We start from the raw sequence: 26,576 nt of genomic DNA, 5'->3' as shown, positions 1-26,576 counted from the left end.
GAGTAAATACAAAGTAATTATTAAAAGGGAGAGAAGAGAGATAGGAAGGCAGAGATAAGGAGAGGGCAGAGGAATAGAAAGGGACAGATAGAGAAACACTCATATACAGAGGGAGAGACAGAGACTATGCACTACTAACTGAGGAGCTCAGAGAAGTCACCCCCTGACAGAAGGAGGTCCCAGAACTTTGAACCTTATTCCTGAATCCTCTGTACTTTGGCATGGAACTTGACCACCACCATTTTCTGTTCTGTGGAAGGACGTGCTGTATTCACAGTCAGCTTCAGTCTCTGAAGGCTTGGGCCTGCTGCTCCGTCCTTTTCTTGCCTCGTTGACTTTCTGGGCCAAAGAAAGGATCGCTGCTTACATGTATCCTGAAGACTCTGTGAACATCAACCACAGACACTTGGCCATCAGACTCTGGAGTAGGCTAAGAAAGTCTGCCAAAACCCTTTTATCTTTAAAACCAAAACAACTTTGGGGGTGGAGGAGTGGCTGGCCAAGCTCTAAAACCCAACTTACCTCACCTCTCAAAATGTTCATCATTTTCTTTGAATTATTTAGCTAATTCTTGGCTTTAAAAACTGTTTGGATCAGCTGAACAATAATACCTGCCCTGAAGTGGGAAGCTTTAGAACACTTGGTAATGGTGAGAGGGAGGGAATGGAAAAACTAAGAGAGTGTGGAATTTCTAATCAATCTTGAATTAAACATGGTGACAAAATGAAGGGTGCTTAATTGTTCCCTTTTTTTGTATTCTGCAGATCTCATGAAAATAAACAGAAGTCTACAACTTCTTGGATTTCAAGGTATTATCCTGATGCAAAACACGAGAGTCTGGTTTTCTGAAAAGTTTAACATTAAGAAGCCAGATGTTCTTAGTCAGTTTCTCCTGACAAGACCTGATCGAAACTTCGTTTTTATTGGTCACAACTGTCAAATTATATTCTTGCTCTATTTTTGTCCAGCAGACAAAGGCAAACAAAATCAGCACTATTTTCCTTTCAAGATCAAATTGTTTTATATGGTGGCAGAAGCAAGAAAACTCTGTTTATTGAAAGAGAGAAAAAAATGAGAATAACGATAAATGGAATGGTTTTAACTCCATGGAAATGCCATGCCTGCTCATCAGTGAAGAAGTTAGTTTAAAGTCACCCAGAAAACTTTAACTGTATTTATTTATTTTTGCAAAAGAAAAGATGCTATTTTTATTGCTGCCTTCATCTGTCAGCTAATTATTTTTTCTTGAGGTTTTTGCAAGGCAAATGGGGTTAAGTGGCTTGCCCAAGGCCACACAGCTAGGTAATAATTGTCTGAGACCGGATTTGAACCCACGTACTCCTGACTCCAAGGCCGGTGCTTTATCCACTGCGCCACCTAGCTGCCCCAAGGGACACTAATTAGTTTTCCTTAAAAAAAAAAAAACCCTAGTTACATGTAAATCCATTCTGTTTCTTATCATAATTACTGTAGTTAAAAGTACAAGAGACCTTAAGATGTCTTTTCTTTCTATAAAAAGGAGCTGCAATGTACACATGTACACGGACACATACACCAAAAAAACTGGGAATCAACCATGAGTTTATTGTTCATGCTAGCTAAAAATTAAGCTTGCATAAAAGTTGGGCTAAGTGGGGCAGCTAGGTGGCACAGTGGATAAAGCACCAGCCCGGGAGTCAGGAGTATACCTGGGTTCAAATCCGGTCTCAGACACTTAATAATGACCTAGCTGTGTGGCCTTGGGCAAGCCACTTAACCCCATTGCCTTGCAAAACCCTAAAAAAAAAAAAAAGTTGGGCTAAGTGGCCACGGACTACAGACTCTGCTGCCTTGAATAAAAGCATACAATTTGCCATTTACTCTGTATCGGAGGGAAATAAGTAAAATCTATTTGAAGGCATCTTTTTTGTAAGATTCTATTTTTTTCTTTTTGAATTAAAATTCAAAGTATGGATGCATATGAAATAATAAATGGAGATAATTTTTCTACCTCAAAAATGTAATAATAATTAAGCATCATTCAGTGGACAGAGATCTGAGCCCAAATCCCAGCATGACACCAGGCCCACCATTACAGATTGCTCTCCCAGCTCTGCTTCTGATGCTCTGGACTCCTCTGTGGCTACAGCTCTAAGTCTAGACATAGGAAGACTTGAGATAACTTCCTTCTAATGTGAACCTGGGCAAATGGCTTTACCTCTTTTTGTCTCTAAAATGGGCAGAAGAATAGCACCTGTATCACAGGGTTAGGGTGAAGCTCAAATGAGATAATATATGTAAAACATTTTGCAAATTTTAAAGCCCTATATAAATTCAACTATTATAATTAATTATTAATTACCTCATTAGCCTCATTTTCCAGGAGACTTGGACAGAAATGGTCTTGGAATATGTGTCTTTATACTAAATCCCCCAGAGGTTAGATAAATAATGTGTGTGTGAGTTTTTCCAGTCTAGTGGTCTTCCTTTGGGTGAACTTGGGGTGCTCGGAGGTCCTTCCCACTCTCAGTTCTGGGATTGTATTTTCTTATCACACTTTAGTCAGCAACTTCTGGAGTGAATGTAAATTTTGATTGTTAAAACTTAACCAGCTACCTTAGGGTTTACCAAGGACTTTGCCTTAAAACTTAAACCCAAATCACTCTGGCTCTTAATGACTGGCCAACAATAAGCTCTGGTCAAGTCTTGCCGGGTCATTGTTTGGGTTGTGATTGCCTCAGAGTGAGTATGAAGAGCAATTGTTTCTGTTTTGGCCAGAAAACCTGAGGGTCTTCCCCTCCAAGATTGATTTATTTTCTTTTCACTAGGTAAAAGAGATCATTCTTTGTTTCATTTCTTCCACTGAACCTTCATCATTGAAGGATATTGGTTCAGATAAACTGAGACCTGATAAAGACTTTAGCTTAAAAAGACCAAGGTCTCCCAGTGCATCTAGGGTCATCTCCAGGCGCCCTGACCCGCATCTAGCCATTGGATCCCGTGCCATTGGATCCCATGTCTTTGCTCCCTCATTTCAATCCAAGTCATTTGCATGTCATGGCATCACTTCCCTGATGTCATGGCTTTCTTCAAGAATGAAAGACCAACAGCTATAAACAACCACTACATCCAACAACAAGATACTGGGAACAAAGTAGGTCAGCAGTCCACTCCTTGGGAGCAAGCCCAGTGTAGCTCCAGCAAAGGTAGGAACAAGGTGTCTCATCCCAATCCCTCCTGGTTCTGCTCTGGCCTTGGTCAGGCTCACCCTCCAGCCTCCACTCAGCTTATCCTCCCTACTTAATCAACCCCAGGGCTCCTCTTACCTCCAGAAGTACAGATCTAACCCTTTGTGGGGGATTTAAATCAAGACCCCTCCAACCTTCCCAGGCTTCTTGCCATTCCAGGTCTCTATCTGGGCCCTCCATTGCTTATCTTCAGTCCATTGCATTAGCTGCCCTGCAAGATTAGAATGCTCTCCTTTCCCTCCTGGGCCTTGGAACTCACTTGACTTCCTTTAAGGCTATATTCTCAGTCTTCCCAGATGCTAGCCCCTTCTATTTACTCTGAACTAGTTATAGGAGGGTCAGGTCCAGGATTCCGATCAAGCTGGTCCTCAGTGAGCCACCTCGGTGAGATGGTGCATCATCCTCAAGTGGAGGCTGAGCAAATACCTGAACAGAGGTATTATAAAGAGAATTCTTCCTACCCTGAAATTATAGGCTTTAGAGACAGAGATCATTTCATGGATGAGGAAGCAGAAAGTCCCCAAACTTGGTGCCTTCCCCTGCCAGAGTCATAGAGCTGGTTAACTCCAAAACCAAAATGAGTACTAAGCTCTTTCCCCTATCCCCCCCTGCCCCAAGTCCAATTCTCTGATTGGTACAAATCAATTTAATAACCTCTTTCATTCAAGACATGGGTAGTGACTGAGTAGGGATATCTGTACAAACTCAATATGTCATAGAAATCCAAGATGACTTTAGACCCTCCCCTAGCCCATCTCCACTTAATCTGAGTTGAAAAGGGCAGGGAATAGATATGTGAGTTGCTGTCTTGTGCCAGCAAATGGTTCCAATTTGCTGTATCCAATCTTGTACCTCACTGACTCTCCCCCATTTCCCATCCCCTCTCCCCCACCTCCTTAGGCACTCATTCTGGTTCCCACAAAAGATGGTTTATTAAGAACATTTATTAAGCACCAACTATGGCTAGGCACAGATGATGATGATGGTCATCAATGATTGCAATAAAATGGACTTATTTTTGCTACTTTAAACCCATTTCCTTTTAGGGATCTTGGGCTTTGAAAAATATCTTCTCAGGGGCAGCTAGGTGGCACAGTGGATAAAGCAACGGCCCTGGAGTCAGGAGTACCTGGGTTCAAATCCGGTCTCAGACACTCGATAATTACCTAGCTGTGTGGCCTTGGGCAAGCCACTTAACCCCATTTGCCTTGCAAAAACCTTAAAAAAAATCTTCTCCATCTTCCCTCTTCCCCACTGAACTGGCCACACTTCCTCTCCCCCATCTCTCACCCCAGAAGGTGGTCCCCACTAGGGCAGTGACTGAGCCTTTGCACCTCCCCCAGAATTGATGAGGTTCAGGGCTCCCACTTAGCTCAAGGTGTCTAAGTTTTGCTTTTGTTGAGTTTTTATTTTGTTTTGTTTTCTTTTGTTCAAGGAAATAGATAGCTCCAGTCAGGATACCAAAGACATTTGGGAAGGCAGCCTCTATTCAAAGGCCAGGGATCAATAATGATTCTAACAGCCACAAAAGCAATCATCACAGCTGCTACATCTGTGTCAGTCTTTGTTTGTAAGGCACTTTATATTGATTGTAACACCAAAACTTTACAATAAACCTGGGAACAGTTATTTCAGGAATTGGTATCCTTATTTTATAGATGGAGAAACTGAGGCACAGCTCTTAAAGCAGAGACAGGATTTTAAAACTCCAGTTCCATCACTCTTCCTCTTGGAGCATGGTGGCCTCTGATTGGCCACTCACTAGACCTGTCAACCAAGAGATGCCTTAGAAATAGCAACCTGGATTTCAGCCAAAGATCTCATAAAAATCTTTCATGTTGTCTTTGTGGGCAAGATGAAATCAGGTGGGCTGGATAATAATCTTTGTCTGTCATTCTTTTTTTTTTTTAGGTTTTTGTAAGGCAAATGGGGTTAAGTGGCTTGCCCAAGGCCACACAGCTAGGTAATTATCGAGTGTCTGAGACCGGATTTGAACCCAGGTTCTCCTGACTCCAGGGCCGGTGCTTTATCCACTGTGCCACCTAGCCGCCCCTGTCCTTCGTTCTTGCAGAAGACCATGTCATCAGGAGGTGCTGCTATGACAAGCACATGAATTGGATTGGAGTGAGGGGGGCCTTGCTAGGTCACCAGCCTCACTTTCTCTTCCAGAGTCATCTGGGTCCAGTGGCCAGATATGGATCAGGAGGACTGGAGATGTGCCTGAATGCAAGGCAGTCAGGGTGAAGTGACTTGTCCAAGGTCACACAGCTAGTAAACGGCAAGTGTCTGAGACTGGATTCAACTCCAAAGCCAGTCCTCTCTCCACTGCACCACCAATGACCCAGTGAAGGGTGAAGTGAACTCTTGAATGGATGTTAAACCTTGACAAATTTTAAAGTGGAAACAGAAAAACCCTCCTTTACTGCTAGGAGCCCCTTTTGAGTTCAGATTGGCCGAGCTTTTAGTAACCTTAAATCACCTGTATCGGTATTCTAAAGGACAGAATCTTGCCTTCGCCAGGAGCATTACATTGTGAAGGACTTGCCTTCAGATTGCAGATCACATTACAGAGCAATAATTATCAAAAACTAGCAGGACTGGATAAAAAGAAAAAAGAAAAAAATCAATGCAACAGGAAAAGGAAAAGCAAGATGGAAACCAAAGGAAAAGTAGTTTGACAAATCCAGAATCACCAACCCTTAGGTAAAAGAACCACCAGTCGATAAACTCTGTGGGGAAAATTGAGCAGCAGCACAGTAAAAATGGGATTAAATCTATATCTCACACCTTGAACAACTGTAAATTCCAAGTGGATCAATGATCTAAATTTAAAAAAAATAACATTTCCTATATTGTGAAGTGTTTGCCCAGAGATTTTAAAAGATTTTTTTTTGAGGATGGCTTGGACATGAATTATTTTGAAGAAACATGTTCACAGTCTGTACAATGTCGTGTGGCATGTGAATAGGGTGTTGGATCTAAAATTGGTAAGAATGATATGTCTAAAACCCACTTCTGTCATTCATTAGCTAGGCAGCCCTAGGCAGATCACCTCATCTCTCTAAAGCTCAGTTCTTTCTTCTGTAAAATAAAGGTAATAATAGCTGTAACCATAACCCCATAGGGTTGTTGAGTTTCTAATGTTAAATGTGCCAAATGGGTTTTATAAACCTTCAAGCCTCCGTTATCTGATGCTGTCACTGTTGCTATCCATTCCCTCCCCTGGAATGAAAGTTGTCTTTTTTCTGGGTACCCTTTGGGTAGCGTTTTGGTCATTCCTCTTCTGGATCCTGACAAAAGCACCTCAGCTCCCAATAAAGGAAAAAAGAGCAGCAGAACCTGGCCCCCCTGAGCAAAGTGGGAGCCCCCCAAGGCCATGCCTGCTTCTTTCATGATCACCCAGTCAGAACCTTCTAACCCAAGAGGGAAAGCACCAACAAGTGTTTGTGAAGCAATGGGTCTCTAGATTGGGCACCGTGTGGGCTAGAGGAGATGCTGAGTCTAGGGGGGTCCCAGTCCTCGCCTTGATGGTACTCACAAAGCCATTGACAATGTCTCTTGATAGGTACACTTCCAATGGCATCCCAAGTCCCACAGACCTAGAGCCAACATTCCAGGGTGCTTCCAAGGGTTGAACATCTTATCACATATACTTTATGGTCTGGTCAAGCTGGACAATCATGAATTCTTGAACATGTCACTGCACCTAGAATGCCTTCCTCAACGTCTCAGCTTAGGGTCAAGACCAATTCCAAGGCCACCTCCTCCAGGCAGCCTCCTTTCTTCACTTCAGCTTCAAACATCTCTCTCACTTCTAACCAACCAAGGTGTTTCATTTATATCATCCTTGGGATTTAACCAGAATCTGCCTTGTGCCCTTACATCAACAAAGTACACCCACTAAGGACAAGAGACTATATGAGAGCCATCTTTGTATATTCCTTACTAGCTCCTAGGACAGATACAATTGATGGTGATTGAAAGAATGAATATTTCAAATGTAGTAAACTGGGAAACAATCTTTACAACTAATGATTCTGACAAAGGACTCATTTCTAAAATATACAGAGAACTGAGTCATATGGGGGGGGGGGGGTTGCAAGGCAAATGGGGTTAAGTGGCTTGCCCAAGGAAACAGCTAGGTAATTATTAAGTGTCTGAGACCGGATTTGAACCCAGGCACTCCTGACTCCAGGGCTGGTGCTTTATCCACTGCGCCACCTAGCCGCCCCTGAGTCATATTTTAAAAAAAAAAAAAGAAGCCATTCCCCAGTTGACAAATGGTCAAAGGCTTTGCAAAGGCAATTTACAGATGAGGAGATCAAAGCAATCCATAGTCATATGAAAAATTGCTCCAAATCACTACTTATTAGAGAAATGAAAATTAAAGCTTCTCTGAAGTACACCTCACATGTCTCGGACTGGCCAATATGACCAGAAAGTATAATGATCATTGTTGGAAGGGTTGTGGGAAATCTGGGACACTATTACATTGTTGGTGGAGCTGTGAAATCATCCAGCCTTTCTGGAGAGAAATTTGGAATTACATCCAAAGGGCAATAAAAATGGGCATACCCTTTGATCCAGCAATACCAATACTGGGTCTATACCCTGAAGAGATCATGAAAAAGGGTAAAAACATCACTTGTACAAAAATATTCATAGGGGGCGGCTAGGTGGCACAGTGAATAAAACACCAGCCCTGGAGTCAGGAGTGCCTGGGTTCAAATCTGGTCTCAGACCCTTAATAATTACCTAGCTGTGTGGCCTTGGGCAAGCCACTTAACCCCATTGCCTTGCAAAAAAAAAAACCTAAAAAAAATGTTCATAGCAGCCCTGTTTATGGTGGCAAAGAATTGGAAATCAAGTAAATGTCCTTCAATTGGGGAATGGCTTAGCAAACTGTGGTCTATGTATGTCATGGAACACTATTGTTCTATTAGAAACCAAGAGGGATGGGAATTCAGGGAAGCCTGGAGGGATTTGCATGAACTGATGCTGAGAGAGATGAGAAGAACCAGAAAAACACCATGCACTCTAACAGCAACATGGGGGCGATGATCAACCTTGGTGGACTTGCTCATTCCATCAGTGCAACAATCAGGGACAATTTGGGGCTGTCTGCAATGGAGAATGCCATCTGTGTCCAGAGAAAGAACTGTGGAGTTTGAACAAAGTTCAAGGACTATTCCCTTTAATTTAGGGGAAAAAAACCAGATATTGTATTGTCTGATCTTGCTCTCTCTTACACTTTATGTTTCTTCCTTAAGGATGTGATTTCTCTCTCATCACACTCAATTTGGATCAATGTACAACATGAAAACAAAGTAAAGACTGACAGATTGCTTTCTGTTGGGGGGTGGGGGAGAGAAGTAAGATTGGGGGGAAATTGTAAAACTCAAAATAAATAAAATTTTTAATAAAAAAAAGAATGAATATTTCACATTTACAGAAAATGTGGTTTCTCACATTGATTCTAGTGTTCATTTGGGGAGGATAAAAGGACTAGAAGGCATTACCTCTCCCCAGGGATGTCCAACCCTCTTCCCTCCCTGCTCAGGTTCCCCTCACCTTCCCACATTATGTTTGAAAGTGTCGGATTTGGGTGGGAGGGAAGGGAGGAAGGAAGAGGAGGAGGAGGAGGAGGAGGAGGAGGAAGGAGCAGCCAATAAGGACACTGGCAGAATGAGAGCACCTCCAAGCATCAGTGGGTGAAGCTTCCTCCATGCTCTTCCAACCTCACCTTGCCTTGGATTAATATTTTTCACCAAATGTAGTCAGAGGATGCCAGCACTGGAAGGGGCATCAGGGATCATTTAGACCAACCTGCCCATTTTACAAAGGAGAAAACAGGGACCTAAGGAGGGCAAGTGCCTGGAACAAGATAACATGCAGCTAGTATCAGAGATGGGACTCAGATTCAAGTTCAACACAAGTGACCTTGAAGTTTCTAAAAGTCTTAGTTACCTTATCTCTGGTCTGTATTTAATATTCCATATATGTTATCTCCCGGTCCACTGCAGGGAGAGTATAAGTGCCCTTAGAACAGGGTCTGTTTGGTTTTTTTAATCTCTGGGTCGCAGCTGGTCTTTGACAAGTATGCATGCAGTTGAAGGAAGTCATTTCTTCCATTTGGTGCCATCTTCATAGTTATCACAAGGAACTGTTGGTCCTGAGATGGGTTGATTCGAATGTGAGAGGGGGGAGTGAGGCCAGTAATACTAGAGACAGTCTGGCAGCATGAGTAGGTGTGCCTATAGAGGGGCTGGGCATCCCCTTGTCTAGGCACAAGACCTAGGGAGAAGGGTGGTACCCAAGGGGTAATAAGACTAGTATATATATATATATATATATATATATATATATATATATATATATATATATATATGTATGTATATCTTACTGGGCATAGGTACTCCACCAAGGACTTTATTATCTGATCTGATTCTCAGATTCTCTCCTGCCTGAGAGGTAGGAGCTGGTATTATTCTCATTTTAAAAAGAGGAAACTGAGGTGGACAGGGGTTAAGCAACTTGCTTAGGGTCCCCCAGCTAGTAAGCATCTGAAGCTGAATTTGAACTCAGATCCAGGTCCAATGTTCTGTGTACTGTGGCACCCCCTCCGTGCCAGACCACCAAAGCAACAATGAGTAAAGTTTGTCTAATGAGAGAACTGGCTAACCAAGAGAGGGTGTAGGATTTGTGCAACTGGCTGAGTCAATCCGCAGAAGATAACCCAATGAGATCAGGGATGGCAGTTGCCACCAGGAGGAAAAACCACCCCCTTCCTTCCCAAGAAGTCTCCTCCCCCATCCTGGCACTGTGGTCCAGAGTTCTAACCACCCCATGCCCATTATTCAGTTCCATTTCTGATAGGAGTAGGAAGCTGGAGGAGGAAAGATTAAAAATATAGGCAACTCTGTTATACATCCATAAATATGAACTTGGGGCATCTCAATCTGGAAACAAAAGCCAGATTTCCTGATTCGTGAGTCTGTTTTCCTTCAACACTCAGTCTTGTCAGCCTGGGGTACACGTGGGTCCTGGTCAGTTAGCAAATTAAGCTGCTTATAATCTAAAGGCAAGTAGGAGCTCTGCAGTCTCAGTCAGCTCACTATTCAATACTCCGGTTTTACTGATCAATAAACCATTGGACTGTTAATATCTTTGTCATATTTAAAGTCAGACCGAAAAAAAAAGTGATGAGAGAAGTTTCTTTGTGAGCCTGTTTTTAATTTCAACTGCCATTTTGTATTCCAGCCTCATGGCTGATGTTGTAAAGATCTCCATCCAAAAAGGTGGAACAAAGAGGGCTAAGGAGTCAGGAGTAAGTCATCCACGTCCTGGGGTGGAGCTTCAAAAGGAAATCCAGCCTCTTTAGTAATATGTTCCCAAGTATTCCTTCCTGCCTCAATGGTGCTAAATGTCTTAAAGACCCTGCAACAGAAACAAAGCAAAATTAGTTTGGAAGTGATGACTATTTGCAAGAGAGCCCAATGTTAGTTTTTTGTGTTAGAAAGTCAGCAAAAAAAAAATATGAGAAGGACACCTTCACTAGACTTGATTTTGCCAAATGCTCTTCAGAAATATTCTGATTCAGAACAAATGTGTATAAATCGGTGCTAGAGGAATGCTATGGATGTCTCAGAAATGTGCATGTGGCCAAATGGACTAGAGATGACATTCATAACATTTATTTTAAAAAAGTCATTTCCAAAGCAGTTTGTCACAGATTAGGAAACACGGCAGAAATCTGCCATCCCTGAGAGACAATGATTCCTTCTATTATCTTTGGTCAACATGATTTGGGGTATGTCCAAGAAACCTTTTTTTAAGGCAACCTTGCAGATTGATTTTTGCAAGGTACCAGCTTGGGAACACTGCTCCAGGCTGGTATTTTTGCTCATCAGCTCAGGTTAGACTTTTGGAGTAATACTTCTGAAGGCAGTAAATGGAAAGACAATGAATACATTTTATATTAGATTGACGTTTTTCTTTCTTTTTCTTTTTTTGGTTTGGAGCGGGTATTTTTTTTTTAGGTTTGTTTAGTCTAATTTCTTTCAAGACTTGAATCCATGGAACCAGTAAATTTCTTATAAACAACATTGAAACAGTTGCTATTTCAGGGAGAATCTGAACATATGAAAAAGAAGTTTAGGGAAGAAGGTTCAGCGTGAAATAAGGCAGGAAAGGGAGGTTGGAGGAGAATCAGAAATTTATACTCTGGTTCTCAGCACTCAGCATTTTCTCCTACTGTCCCCCATAATGAAACACTCTCCTCCTCTGCACTAACCACTTATCTCCCTGGCTTCAAGTCCCAACTAAAATCCCACTTTCAACAGAAAGTCTTCCCAAATCCCTCTTCATTCCAGGTAATTTTTTCCTATTTAACCTGTATAGAACCTGCTTTGTATATATTTGTATGTTATCTCTTCCATTAGACTGAAAGTTCTCTAAGGATAGGGATTGTCTTTTGCCACTTTATTTTTAGGCAATTTTTAGGCAATGGGGTTAAGTGACTTGCCCAAGGTCACACAGCTAGGTCATTATTAAGTGTCTGAGGTTGAATTTGAACTCAGGTACTCCTGACTCCAGCACAGGTGCTCTATCCACTGTGCCACCTAGCCTCCCCCTTTTGCCACTTTTTGTTTCCTTATCCCTTAATCAGATGTCTGGCATGCATTGGCACTTAAGAAATATTGATTGAATGAATGAATGAATAAGTGCTGTAAATCTCTATCCCACTGTATTAGAAATAATCATTTGGAAGTTCATAAAGGATAGATTGTAAAAGGAAGAAATTAGTGGCAAGAAGAGCAGTTAAGAAGGCATTCAAGTAGCTTAAACAGCAATGGACAAGGAGCTCAACTAAGATAGGTGGGGTAAGGGTGGAACAGAGGAGACAGAGGGGAGGGAGACCAATCCCTTAGGAGAACTGACAGAATTCATAGACAGACTGAATAGAAGAAGGGTGAGAGAGGTGAATGAAAAGTCATATTTGACTCTATGATTAAAAACCTGAATGGGTGGAAGATGGTGATATTATAATAGCTAACATTTACATATTGCATAAGCTAGCTTATCTGATTTTTATTGGTTCTGCAATTAATCATTGAATTAATTACTTCACTACCATCTTTTCTCTATTGTCTTGACTGACCCATGAACACTGGATATGTCTCAAAGTATTTATTATTTCCTTTTTCTGTTAAATTATTTTCAACTATTATGTGTAAGAAGCATTACAAGTCTGGGAGTTGAAGAGCTACTATTATTTCCATTTTATAGATATGAAAACTGAGGATAACTGAGATGGAACACATAGTTAGTGAGTGTCTAAAACATAATTTGAACTCAGATTTTCCTGACTCCAAGTACCACCCATACTACCTAGCTGCTCAGAGTATAAAAGTTAGAATGAGGGGTCCACTGGATGCGGATGGGGAAGGGAAGATGAAGAGTTCAGTTTTGACCATTCTGAGGTTCTAGTCTCCAGAAGGTTCTTGAAAATATAGACCTGGAGCAGTCAGGAGAGGGTGGCAGTAGAATCATGGGTTTGGGAGTCATCTATATGGAAATGATGATGAGGATGGTGTTTATCCTTTATTTTTGAAGAAGACAATGACATTAGGGAAATGATGCCTTGATAAGCAAGTGAACTGGATTTGAGTGAGGGGATGCTCTGCTAAGTGACCAGCCCTGCTTTCTCCTCCAGAGCCATCTGAGAGTTCAGTGACCAGATAGGAATCAGGATGAATGACCACATCCAGTGGCAATCAGGATTAAGTGGCTTGCCCAAGGTCATATAGCTAGTAAGCTCCAAGTCCTGGACTTGAACTCAGGTCCTTCTGACTCCAGGACTGGTGCTGCATCATCTAGCTTCCCCTAGAATAGATCATGGAAATAGACATTGATTGATGGGAGGGAGCAGGTGGGGACAAGAGGAGAGAGCTCAGTCCAGAACATGGAGGAATAAACAAAGGAGACAGAAAATAGCAGTTTGGGATTGGGGTTGGGGGGGGGGGGACAATCACAAGAGTGCTGATTCAGAAGCCAAGAGAGAATCATGTAACAAGAGAAAGGGAAGGAAGAGGATCAAGGGAGGGGTGGCAAGGCATCTCCTTCATCCCTCCTGCCAGCCAAAGACCCACCAGAGCAATGAGCTCAGAACCTTCGGGAGTAGCTCCCTAGGATCTTCAAGAGAATTTTACAGATTCTTCAGCCAGCCTTGACTCCAGGCTTCTGTCTCAGTCTTCATTCAGATGGAACCTTCCAAGCACTTTGACTTTCAAGGACACCAGTCTCAAGCTTCTGCTTCCCAACCCCATACTTGCTGAAAGTTGGTTCTTCATGTCTTTCCCAGAATCCTTCCCTTACTTCAAGGTTAGGTCTTTCATTTTGGCATCTGAATCTCCAATGGCAGGTGAGTATCTTGACCATAGTGACTGTGATAAGTGGAAAATGAAATAACCCAAAGAAGCGAAAGAAGGAAAAAAACACAAGAAAAATTGCAAATGATTCAAAATAACTAAAATGTAACAATCGATCCCTTATCCCTCTCTGATTCCCTTCATCACCCCCGTAACTTCTCAAACCCGAAGACCTCTCTCTGGCCTAAGCAATCTTTCTATGGTGCTGTCTCCTGTCTGAATGTGAGCTCATTGAGACTCAGAAATAGGACGTTTTGGGTTTCCATTCTCAGCTCACTACATAAATAAGCTCTTAATAAATCTGTTTTCATTCATTTAGTCATTCATTCAAAGAAATGAATAAACCAAGGAATAATTCCTCAGTGATTAAAAATATATTATGGATTAAAAGAAACAGAGTAAAAATGTCAGAAGAAAAATATGTTGACTCAACTATATATAGAATTGGAGATATTTAACCTGGAGAAAAGACTGGGAGCGAGAGGAGGGAGTAGGATGGGAAAGCTATTGACACCAACAGCTTTTTTCCAAATTTTAATGAGGAATTAAACTGTAGGTTGTTTAAATTCATATGAATATGTTACTTCATATTTTCCGCTTGAGAGTAGCTCTGGCGGGTGTTTGGTTTGTAAGTTAACACTTAGTCATGTGTAAACACATATACACTCACATACAACACTCGACTGATTTCGCCGACATCTCAAGTTCTAGAGTTTCTACGACGCATAGTTTCAGAAATGCTAGTTAGATCAATAAACCAAGACAGAGCAATTCAAGGAATCGGCTCAAACAAAAAGAAAGCTGAAGCATTTTTATCTATAAGTGGTATTATGGTATATTTAGAGAACCCAGGAGGCTCAGTGAGAAAAATGAATCAATATAACAAATGGCTCTAGCAACAAAGTGAGACAGAAGATAAACCCACAAAAAAATCACCAGCTTTTCTATAAATCACCAACAGAAACCAGTTGGAGAGGAGAGGAAAAAAAAAAAGTTCACATATGTTATAGGCAGAATAAATGCTTAAGAGATCCTTGTTGAATTGAATTGAATTGATGACAAAATCTATTCAGATACTTGATGATTAACATACTAAAATATATAATCCTTGAAACTAATTTAACCAAAATAAAGAAAGTAATAAATAATAGAGACATAGCCAATGTTCATAACTAGATCAAGACAATAAAGCAAAGATGGCAGTGAGGTGTAAATTAATTCAAAGATTAAATGCCATACAAATAAAAAAAAATCCAATGGGCTAGTAAAGTCATTTAAAACATCTATGGGGTGAATAAGTGGATAAGAATACACAGGGGAATTGTAGGGGAAAGGAAGTAGGGGCACTTCCATTGTACAATTTCAAATTACAATGAAAAGTTTCTAAAATTATCTGGGTTTTTTTTTTTAGAACTAGATTTATAGGGGCAGCTAGGTGACACAGTGGATAGAGCACTGGCTCTGGAGTCTTGAGTACCTGAGTTTGAATGTGACCTCAGACACTTAATAATTACCTAGTTGTGTGGCCTTGGGCAAATCACTTAGCCCCATTGCCTTGAAAAATCTAAAAAAAAAAAAAAGAACTAGATTTATGGTACAGAGACCATAAAACAGAAATGACAATAAAGACATAGACAAGTATCTGATCAGTCTAGCTTCACAAAACTCTGGGAAAGGAAATTGTTATTTAATAAAAACTGCTGGGTAAATTGGATAGCAGCACGACAACAAATGGGATTAGAGGGGCTTCTCACACCATATACTATAACAAATCCTAACTGGATCTCTAAACTACATTTGTTAAAGGAACATCATAAGGAATTAGTTCACAGAATTCAATGCCACAGAGAGGCCAAAGTGAATGAAAATTGCAAAAAATAGTCAATGACTTTAGTCATAAGGTCATTTGTAAGAACAAGAATGAGAAAGCAGCTGCTTTGGGTTGATGGGGATAGAAGCCAGATCACAGGAACTTAAAGGAGCAAATATAGATCAAATCTAAGCTATTCTTTCTGGTACTTTGGCCCTGCAGGAGAAGGAATTAGAATGACTGCTTTAAGAGATAATGAGATGCATCACACTCAATTTGGATCAATGTACAACATGGAAATGATGTAAAGACTGACAAATTGCTTTCTGTGGGGGGTGGGGTAGGGAAGTAAGATTAGAGGGGAAAATTGTAAAACACAAAATAAATAAAACCTTTAATTAAAGAATAAAAAGAGAGAGAGATAATGAGATGGTGCAATCAGATGGCACATTGTCTCTGGAGTCAAATGGACCTGAGTTCAAATTTGGCCTTAGACGCTGCCTAGCTACATGAACCCAGGCAAGTCATTTAATCAAAGTTGGAGAGAGAGAGAGAGAGAGAGAGAGAGAGAGAGAGAGAGAGAGAGTTACAAAGGAAGTACTTAATTAATACCTATTTATTGGAAGCAGACAGCCCACCCTTAGACAAATATCCCAAAGAGATTGAAGTCAAAAAGACAGTTCCCCCCCCCAATACCAAAATATTCTTTTCAGCACATTTTTGTGGTAATAAGGTTCTGGAAACAAGATAAATGTCCATTGACTGCAAAATGGTTAAGCAAGTGTGGTACATGAATGTGATGAAATATCACCGTGTCTGTAGAAATGATAAATGTGACAAACACAAGAAAGATTGGAAAGACTCAAATGGACTGTTGAAGAGTAAAAATAGAGAAACCACAAAACCTGAACACTGCCTAATTAGGAGACCAGGCTCATTTTCAGAAAAAAAAGATGAAAAAATTCTCTCTCCCTTCTTTGTAGAGATCAGACTAATAATCATAAAAATTACTAACATTTATATGGTGCTTGATTGATTGAGATTTGACTTTCAATTATGGAGAATATCATGGCATCAGGAAGGCGATGCTATGACAAACACATGAACTGGATTTGAGTGAAGGGGGGGGGGGGTTGTGCTAATTTCTCTTCCAGACCCATCCCGATTCATTGGTCAGACGTGGATCAGGACCAAGCACTGAGCTAAGCATTTTATAATTAGAATTTTATTATGGGTGTTGAGTCTTGTATTCTTTTTTCTTTTTTTGGTTAAGTATTCATTAGCTTTGGGAAGTGAATGGGATAGGGAGATATCTGGAAATGAAGGTGATGTAGACACTAAAGATAAGTAAATTTGTTTCAAAGCATGAAAGAGGATGGAATAGAATTCCTGGAGGAATTAAGATAGGATGATTGGAGGGCACAGGGGGAGGGCCTTAGGGCTCAGTATTGGCAAAATGGAATACTATAATGGAATCAGATTGACAGGAAAAATATGAAGATACCTGGAAGCTCAATTCATCTTCAAATGGGACAATAAAGTAGACCCACAAAATTGGGACAACATAATGTAGAGAAGGCAAGTACAGAAGAGATTGGTTCTGTGACTTAGACATAGTGGGTAGTTTATGTGTTTTTAACAAGTTAAGTTTAAAGTTAAATCCATTTTTTTAATAATGACTAATGGGACTTGCCATGCCACAATTAGGACAAGGATGAAGCCAATCCAGGACTTTACAGTGTATTCAATCACTGCCGGCTTTGGCAGTTTGGGAGTGGCTGTGAAGGAGGTTAGCTGAAGGAGTGACCAGGCCTTAAAGGTGGCAAGGAGAAGATGGTAGTCAAGGTGGCACAAATCTGAATGGAGAAACAGAAGATAAATTGAAAATTTTGACCAGAAGGACAAGGCCAGGAAGGATTGGAAATGAAACCCATTAAAGTATGCAACATACTGTGAAATATATGGTATTAATGTGTTTATGGTTTGGGCTCCTTGAGGGCAGGAAGAGAGGAGGAGGAGGAGGAGGAGGAGGAGGAGGAGGAGGAGGAGGAGGAGGAGGAGGAGGAGGAGGAGATGAAACAAGAACAAGAAGAAGAAAAAAGAGGAACAAGAAAAATAAGAAGAAAGAGGTGGGGGGGGGGAAAGTAAGCTAAATCTGGTATCTAAAGACCTGAGTTCAAATCTTGATTCTCCTACTCACTACCTATTAATTATGGGTGTTGAATCTTGTATTCAATGTCAGACTCAACTGAAGAGTTTGTTAGTTTGGGTGAACTGTATATTTTCTTTAGACAAATTGTTTAACCTCTGGACCTCATTTGGGTTGCTCTGTGAGTAATTGTGGTCCAATGGAAAGGCTCCAGATTCAAGGATCTTCTGTTGATTTTGATCATACCAGCTGACACAACTTTCAAGAGGCCCCTTTCCCTCTGTGGGACCCAGTTTCCTCCTCTATGAAATGAGCGGGGGGAGAGGGGACATTGAACCAAAGAACCTCTACAATTCAATCTGACTAAAGCCTCGGCTCTGTAATCCAGCATCACTTCTTTCTAAACCTCAGTCCTTTGGCCTCCTGGGCTTCAGTTTCATCCTGGATAAACTAAGGGGGCTAAGTTAGGTCTGAGGCCCCTCCCAGCTCTCCATCTTTGATCCTCAGTGACTCACTCAGCACATGTAAAACAGTAAACACTTAATAAATCCTTTTAGACTTAAACTGAATTGAAGGCTCCGTGATTTCATCAGAGTAGGGGAACTCACATTGTGGAAAGTCCCTCTGCCAGGCAGATCGCCTTCAAGAAGTCAAGTCCTAGAGGGCTGCCAGAATCTCAGAGAGGGGAGATGACACCTCACAGCTGCTATATTCTTGACAGAATAGACCTTGAATTGATTCTGCCCAACATTAAGCTCAGCGTGGCAACCGCTACAACATGCTGCCCTCCTCTCCTTTTTTTACTGGAAACATTTTGAGGAGATTGTGCACAGTCGTGGTTAAAGCTCCCATTTAAAAAGAGCATGTCGGTGTCTTTGGGGGAACAGTTCTAAGAACTGGAAACTACAAATCAACAAACCAGTTGACCTTGATGCTGGAACGGAGGATTCCATGACTTAGCATTTGGGGGAGCAGATGGGATGAGAATCTAGCTCTTCTTCCTGCCTGGGCAGCTTTGGGCAAGTGGCCTGCCCTCTCTGGTCCTCAATTTCCTCATCTAAAATGGAGGGGCTAAACTTACTGATGTCTCAAGTCCCTTCTACCTCAGAGTTTATACTGACATTAAATATAATGAGAATATTCTAAGCAACAGGAAAAGATACAGAATGTCTCCTTTTTTAAAAGCAATTTTGCTTAGCTCATTATGAAATAATGAAACATTATTCAATCCATTCTAAAACAAATGGGATTCGATAAGTGGTGGAGAAACACTTGGGTAGTGATCAAAGAGGCTGGGGCATTGAGCCCACTAGCATTTTTAAAAGCAGTATGGCATTTTTAGCAATAAAACGGAGGGTGTGTCTATGAAATGTGTTTTGTGATAAATAGAAATATTATGGCACAACTAAATTACCTCAGATTTGGGGTGTCGATCCTAGTGTATGTGGGTGGAGAGAAGTGCTGCTTGGATTTTTGAATTGTTGCTGCTGAAATGTGTACTCAGTTAAAGGTCAGAGATTAACTGGGAATCTGAAGAAGACGAGACAAAAATAGGAGCCAAGTGAAAAGATTTTGACACAAGAGACTGGGATCTGTCTGCAAAATCCTATCGCAAACCATCCAAAGGAGCAAATAGTTTGGCTGCCGATTCCTTGGATGTACACAGCGTCTACACCTGCCATCTTGTGGCACATTTCAGTAAGATCAGGTAGAAATTATCTCTAACAACATCTATTGAAACAAAGTTTGGGGTTTTTTTTTTTTGAGACCCTCTCCTAAGTTTGAATCTCCATGCAAGACTACAGATGTCTCCAGTCATCACTTGCTGCCAAATAAACGGCTGTTGGGTTGTTCAGTTGTGTCCAACTCTTCGTGATCCAAGGATCATCCTGCCCACGGGGTTTTCTTGATAAAGATGTTGGAGTGGTTTGCCATTTCCTTTTCCAGTGGATTAGCTGTCCAAATAGATTAGCCCTCCTCCAACATACTGGACAGTTTCAATCACTCTAATCCCCCACTCAGTGCAAAGATCACATTGATTAGTTCAACTCATAATTTAAGATTCATTCATTTACCCATCTATCCATCCATCCAGTCATTCATTCCTTCAGGTAGCCAGAAATAAAACCAACATTTATTATGTTTGAAACGAATTAGGGATGGCTCTGCTCCACTGAATCTAAATCCCACCAAGCTGTGTCTACACGGGTCAAGTAAAGCATTCCCCCAGCATTAGATCTGACCGATACAGATAGCCCACCTGAAACTTCTGATAGTTTTCCTTAATAGAGCTAAAACTGTATTTTTAATAGAGGGCCCAGATTAGGTAGTAATAAAATCACTCCACCTCTCCATTTTACTTCATCTGTATGGAAACTACTTAATGTGAACAAACCAATCTAAGTGATGGAAAAAATTAGCGAAGTGGCTGTTTGTTTCTTTGGGTTGGGTCTATGTTCCTCCAAGCATCCAGATAGAAAGAAAAGGCATTTAATAATAACGAGAATGGTGACAGTGACATGTACATGACATCTTGCCATCTACGAAGGGCTTTTCCATGTATTCTCTTGGTTGAACTTCCCAATATTCCTTCAGAGTATGGACCCAAAATATTTTATTTTCACTTTGTAGATGGAGAAGCAAAGGTTCAGCCAGACTGCGACTGGACAGGAAATGTCTCTGTTGGGCTCAGAAACAAGACCTTCCAAATCTATGTTAGAGACTTCAAGATAGTTTTTTCCCCCTCTTAGGAAATAGTATTTATGTGTGCTTTTAAAAATGTTTTCCTGATTAATTTTCAAGAACAATGAAATACGATAGTGAGCTATTTGCATGATCTTTAAAAAAAAAATACTGCTCCTAGAAGCATCAGTAAATTGTGTTTTAAGCCCCAGAGACTTCAGGGAACCAGGAAATGAAATTTCTTTTATTAACTTTGGACTTTCCCATAAATGAATTCAACTCTACCTGAGTTGTCCACCATGGAGAGGAAGGCACAGTTGAAACAAAAGCCAGTCCAAGTGTCCTGGGGCCAGCTGTCCCTGATTAATTAAGCCATAAGGCGAGACAATGTTTTATGGGGGTCATTAATTCCCTCTGAGGGGGTCTTCCAGGAGGCCCTAAACTATTCCTTTGGCAAGGAGCGCCTTCATTTTTGAGGTTCAAATGTGAAGGAAGAAAAAAAGCATTTTGAGAGAAGGATTTATCCCTATCCGGTCACTTAAAGGAAAGGAGGCTAAGGGAGACTCATAAATCTGCAGATGAGAACTAGTCTGAAAATCCAGGAAAAGCCCTGCAGATACTCAACTCAAGGTGCCAGAAATAAAATCTGTAAGACTTAATGAGGGGAGAGAAAAGAAGGAAAGGTCGCCCCCGGCTTTTACATGTCTCTGTTTAAATGTCTAGTCAAGAATCTTTGCTGTTCCTTACCCTTGAGTCCCATCTGACTCATTATAATTTTTAATATTCATCAGATTTGGGGGAATCTTAGAATTCCAATGTTAGAGCAGGTAGAGCAACCTCAGAAGTCATTGACTCCACACACTCCAGTGCTTCCTCTCCACCCACCGCAACATACACACATTTACAGAGGAAGAACCAAGAACCAAGCAAAGGTGAAATGGGAGGGCAGGGTTTGCATCGAAGTTTTCTCCACCCCAATTCAGCCCTTTTTTCCTCAAGAGGATTTGTGTTATAATGACAAATTCCAAAACAATGGGAAATTGAAAGGATGACCATCAATTGGTGAATGGCTGAATAAATTGTGATATATGAGTGTGATGGACTACTATTGTTCTATAAGAAATATGAGGCAGGACCAGTTGGGTGGTATAATAGATAGAGCTCAGACCATGGAGTCAGGAGGACTTGAGTTCAAATTCAACCTCAGACATTTGATACTTGCTAGCTATGTGACCTTGGGCAAGTCACTTAACCCCATTACTTTGCAAAAAACAAAAAGCAGGAGGAGGAGGAGGAGGAGGAGAAGGAGAAGATGAAGGAGAGGAAGAAAAGAAAAGAAAAGATTCCCATCTATGCAGGAATTCTTAACCTGGAGTCCATAAATCTTAAAAAAAAAGATTTTTAATTGATCTATTTCAATGGACAAAAATTCCTTTGGAAACCTATGGGTTCTATTTTACACAACTTAAAAGATTATTCTGAATAAAGGTCTGCAGGCAGCAAAAAGGGTTCTAACCAGTGCATTAGAGGAGTAAATGACTACAGTAATCTACTGTTTGACAAACCCAAAGATATTAGCTTCTTGGAGAAGAACTCACTATTTGACAAACATTGGGAAAACTGGAAAATAGATTGACAAAAACTAGGCAGAGATCCACATCTCACAGCCTATATCAAAATAAGGTCAAAATGGGTCTAGGATTTAGGCGTGAAGGGCAATAGCATGGACCAATTAAGAGATCAAGAAATACTTTATTTGTCAGATCTAAAGAAAGGAGAAAAATTTATGACCAAACATTAAATAGATTGCATTTTAAATTGAAAAATGGATTATTTTGATTCTATCAAATTTAAAAGTTTTTGCACTAGTAAAATCAATGCAGTCAAGATCAGAAGGGATGCAGAAAGCTGGGACACAATTTTCTCATCTAGTATTTCTGATAAAGGACTAATTTCTAAAATACATAGAGGACGAAATAAAATTTATAAGATTACAAGTCATCCCCCAGCTGATAATGGCCAACCCCCCAGTTGATAAAAGGATATGAACAAGCAATTTTCAGAAGAAGAAATTAAAGCTATTTATGGTCATATGAAAAACTGTTCCAGATCATTATTAACTAAAGAAATGAAAATTAAAACAACTCTGAGATATCAGCCCTCACATATCCTATTGGTTAAGATGACCAAAAAGGAAAATGATCAATGTTGGAGAGGATATGGGAAAATTGGGACATTAATGCAGTTAGTGGAGTTGTGAACTGATGTAGCCATTCTGGAGAGCAATCTAGAATTATGCTTAAAGTGTAATATAACTCTTTCTATCCTTTGATCCAGCAATACTACTATTATTCCAAAGAAATCATAAAAAAAAAAAAAATGGGGAAAACAGTAATAGCGGCTCTTTTTTATAATAACAAAGAATTAGAAATTGAGGGGATGCCTATCAACTGAAGAATAACTGAACAAGTTATGATATATGATTGTTAAAGAGTACTATTGGTCTTTAAGAAACCACGACTGGGGGGCAGCTAGGTGGTGCAGTGGATAGAGCACCAACCCTGGAATTAGGAGTACCTGAGTTCAAATCCAACCTCAGACACTTAATAATTTACATAGCTGTGTGGCCTTGGGCAAGCCACTTAATCCCATTGCCTTACAAAAAAAGAAAAAAGAAAAAAGAAATTATGACTGGTTGGACTTTAGAGAAGCATGGAAAGATTTATATGAATTGATGCTGAGTGAAGTAAGCAGAACCAAGAGAACATTGTACACATTAAAAACATTGTGAGGGGACAGCTAGGTGTCTCATTAGATAGAGTACCAGCCCTGGAGTCAGGAGGACCTAAATTCAAATCCAGCCTCAGACACTTAATAATTACCTAGCTGTGTGGCCTTGGGCAAGTCACTTAACCCCATTGCCTTAAATTAAAAAAAAAACATTGTGAGAAGATCAGCTATAAGGGATACAGTTCCTCTCAGCAGTTCAGAGAGAAAGAACAACCCTGAGAGATCTGTTATGGAGAATAACATCTTTCTGAATGCAGAACAGAGCATACTATTTCACTTTTTAAAAATTTTCTTTTGTATCTCTCCTTCCTTTCTCATGATTTTTTTTTCTTTCCCCTTAGTTCTAATTCCTCTTTCACAACACGACTAATATGGAAATAGGTTAAGAATGATCGTAAATGTACAACATTTACCAGATTCTTCACTGGCATGGGAAGAGGGGAGGGTAGTAGAAAAATGTGGAAACTTGCAAATGGATGAATATTGATAAACTATCTTTGCATGTAACTGGAGAAATAACATAAAATTTCAATTGGCAAAAAAAAAAGAGTTCATGACATAAAAAAGTCAAAGAACTCCAGATCTGGGTGGAACCTGCTCCTTCCTGAGACATCTCACTCTTTCCTTTGGAAAGGGTTCATTATTAAGAAGTTATTTTTCTAAATAAAAGAGAAGAATTTTCCTAAAATTAGTCTAAATTTCCCCCCCATCCAGCTTTCTCTCCCTGCTTCTAATTCTGTTCTTTGGGACCAACATAGCAAAGCTAGTTCCTCTTCCAACCAAACCCATCAGAATCATGGTGGTCTTTCTCTTTCTGGTTAATATGTTAGCTAGACATAGAATAACTCATCCCAATATTAGTTTCATCAATGGAATATCAGATATGACCAACCACACTGGAGATAGTAAGTCTATTTGAGGTCAAGGGGCAATTTGCATTTTTTTAAAAATGCCTAGGTTCCTGCCCAATTTGAGGATGTAATCTATTTGACTGCTGTTCTGGGAAGTACAATCGTAACTGTCTCACCTATATAAGTGGACAACATTTATAAGGCAGAAATAGTCATTGAGGTTCAAGTTGATGAATACTCTAAGAATCTGAACAAATCTTATAGAAGTAGAAAATAATGATTTGGAAATATTTTTCAGGGGGGGAGCAGAAATGACAACACTCATTCTCATAGGGAGGGCAAATTGACAAATTGTTTCTTTGCAACAATTTTGGAAAATTAATGTTGCATGTTTTATTAACCTCATTTGGCAGATGAGGAAACTGAGGCCAAAAAAAGGCAAAATCTCTTGATCAAGGTCAGCCAACCAGTGAATATGAGAGCAGGTACTCTAGAAGGGTCTCCCAACTCCGGAGTCAGTTGTTCTTGGTTACACTTTTAAGTTTTCTTTGGAAGAAACCCTGGGTGATGCCAAAGCAATTCACAATCATCAGATCCACAGTCAAGTGAGTGAATTACTTTAATCTTCATTGCATTTTTCCAGTGAGTCAAACGTTGACAGGGGGTTGATTTGTTTTTTAATATTTGGGGGATTATTTTGGTGTCTCTGTAATGTGTTTACTTAAACACTCTGCGGCAAATGAGCTGTTTTCTCTTGTTTTGATAGGTACACATAAAGAAAATGCATAACATTTCACACTTCCAATGCTGCATCTCCTGCTGGAGACATTGAACCGGAAGGAGCTTGCCAGTGAGGGGTTCCAATGTCCCTCCATGGGGTTGCTGGGGGCCAACCCCAGGGTCCCCAGGGAAAATCGTGAGTTCATCAGTGACAGCCCAAGAGGGCTCTGGCTTGGGTCAGGACTGTGGTTCCTGCATCCCAGCATCATCCCCTTGGAGAAGGCAATGACTCAGAGGAGCAGAGAGATCTTGTTGCCATAACAGCTCCCAGACTCCCTTGAACTTCCCAGAACATATGGAGAGCCTGGGCTCACTGGATCATTTGGGGCATCTGTTTGTTCCTCCTCCTCCTCCGCACTAAGCACTCCTACTGGCTGCTCTCCATGGTGCTTTTCACACAAAAAAATATGGTGAAGAGGTGGGTGGAGCCTTCCCCACCTTGGAAATTCAGTCAGAGAGACTATCATGGGCAAGCATTTATTGACTGTCCACTGGGGGCTGGACAGTGTGCTATAGGGGAAGTAGTACAAAACAAAACAATCTCTGCCTCAGGCAGCTTACATTCTGCCTAGAGGGAGAATGGGTTGAAATAGAAATTACATGCAAAATGAACATCAAGTCATGGCAGTAGAGAAACATTAATAACTGGGGAAATCAAGGAAGAACTCTTGAAGGGCTTTGACCTTGAGCAGAGCCTTGAAGGGACCTGGAGTCTTCAGAAAGGCAGAGATGACAAAGAAGAATATTTCAACAGGAGGCAACAGTCCAAAAACCCAAAAGTGGGAGATGGGCTGCTGTGTCTGGGAACTAGCTAGGAAGCCACTTTGGTCAGAAAGTAGCAGGCATAGGACAGAATAACGCTTAATCATGACCAAAAGGCAGATCGGAGATAGACTGTGAAGGACTTGAAGGACAAACCAGGAGAGTTTCTATTTTATCACAGGAACAATGAGGAGTCAATACACTTTCCTGGAGTGTAGGGGTTACAGCATCTCCTTCTGCAGATGATTTCAAGACCAGGAGGACATAAATAACTGGAACAACCAGGAAAACATTTCAAAGGCTGTGACCTCTAGGAATCTTAATTTGGCATCTGACCTGGGCCAGAAATTGAAGAGACAGAAGAGACTGGCAGCAGAGAGAATATTTGGAGACTATGGCTGTAGTCTGGTCAAGGGGTGATGAGGGACTGAACAACAGGAAGTGTGGGTATAGAGAGAGAAGGGGATGAATGCAAGATATAAGAGGGAGGTAGAATACCCACCTGATCAGATTGGTTGGTACTGGTGAGAGTAAGGAGCCCAGGTTTCCCCTGAAATTGTGAGCCTGGGTATCTGGAAGGGTGGTGGTGCCCTCTGCAGGAATAAGAAAGTTCAAAGTCAGACTGAATTTAGGGGTGAAGGTGAATTCTATTTTAGCTATGTTGAAGCCTAGATGCCCTTGAAACATCCTGTTATAAATGTCCAATAGACAATCGGTTTTGCACTACTAGGAGCCCAGAAGCTCAGGAAGAAGACTAGGGTTTGTCACAATGACATGAATTCCACCCAAAGAGATCATTGAATTCCTGATTGCTGTGATTACTGAGAGTGTACCAAGGAAAAAGAGAAAGCCCAAGACAGATACAAGGAGCATAACCATTCATGGTGGGCAGGACATGGTTGCTGATCTTGCAAAGGGGAGGGAAATGGTAGAGAGCAAGAAGGTCTTATGTCCATTCCTCTTCCTGGTCCAGTATATGTACAAGGAACGGTGGATAGAAAGGAAAGGACATTAAGTCCTAGAGAAGAATGCAGGGTCTTCTGGAGAAACCACAGGCATTCTCAGAGGATTCAGAGGGGTCATAAATTGTCATAC

General features: G+C 40.8%; 1 long non-coding RNA gene across 1 annotated transcript; it reads right to left on the bottom strand.

The window, feature by feature from the left end:
- Positions 1-10,503: 10,503 nt before the first annotated feature.
- Positions 10,504-26,550, bottom strand: LOC141522961 (uncharacterized). Its single transcript, XR_012478272.1, has 3 exons — positions 26,358-26,550; positions 25,984-26,074; positions 10,504-10,664 (listed from the first exon to the last, which is right to left on the bottom strand). It is a non-coding gene; the product is annotated as an uncharacterized LOC141522961 (long non-coding RNA).
- Between the last annotated feature and the right edge of the window lie 26 nt (positions 26,551-26,576).

The sequence above is a fragment of the Macrotis lagotis genome, chromosome 4 (genome assembly GCF_037893015.1).
Source record: "Macrotis lagotis isolate mMagLag1 chromosome 4, bilby.v1.9.chrom.fasta, whole genome shotgun sequence".
Taxonomy (NCBI): domain Eukaryota; kingdom Metazoa; phylum Chordata; class Mammalia; order Peramelemorphia; family Peramelidae; genus Macrotis; species Macrotis lagotis.
Note: the sequence above shows the minus strand (reverse complement) of the source record. Positions and strands in the feature narration are given on the sequence as shown.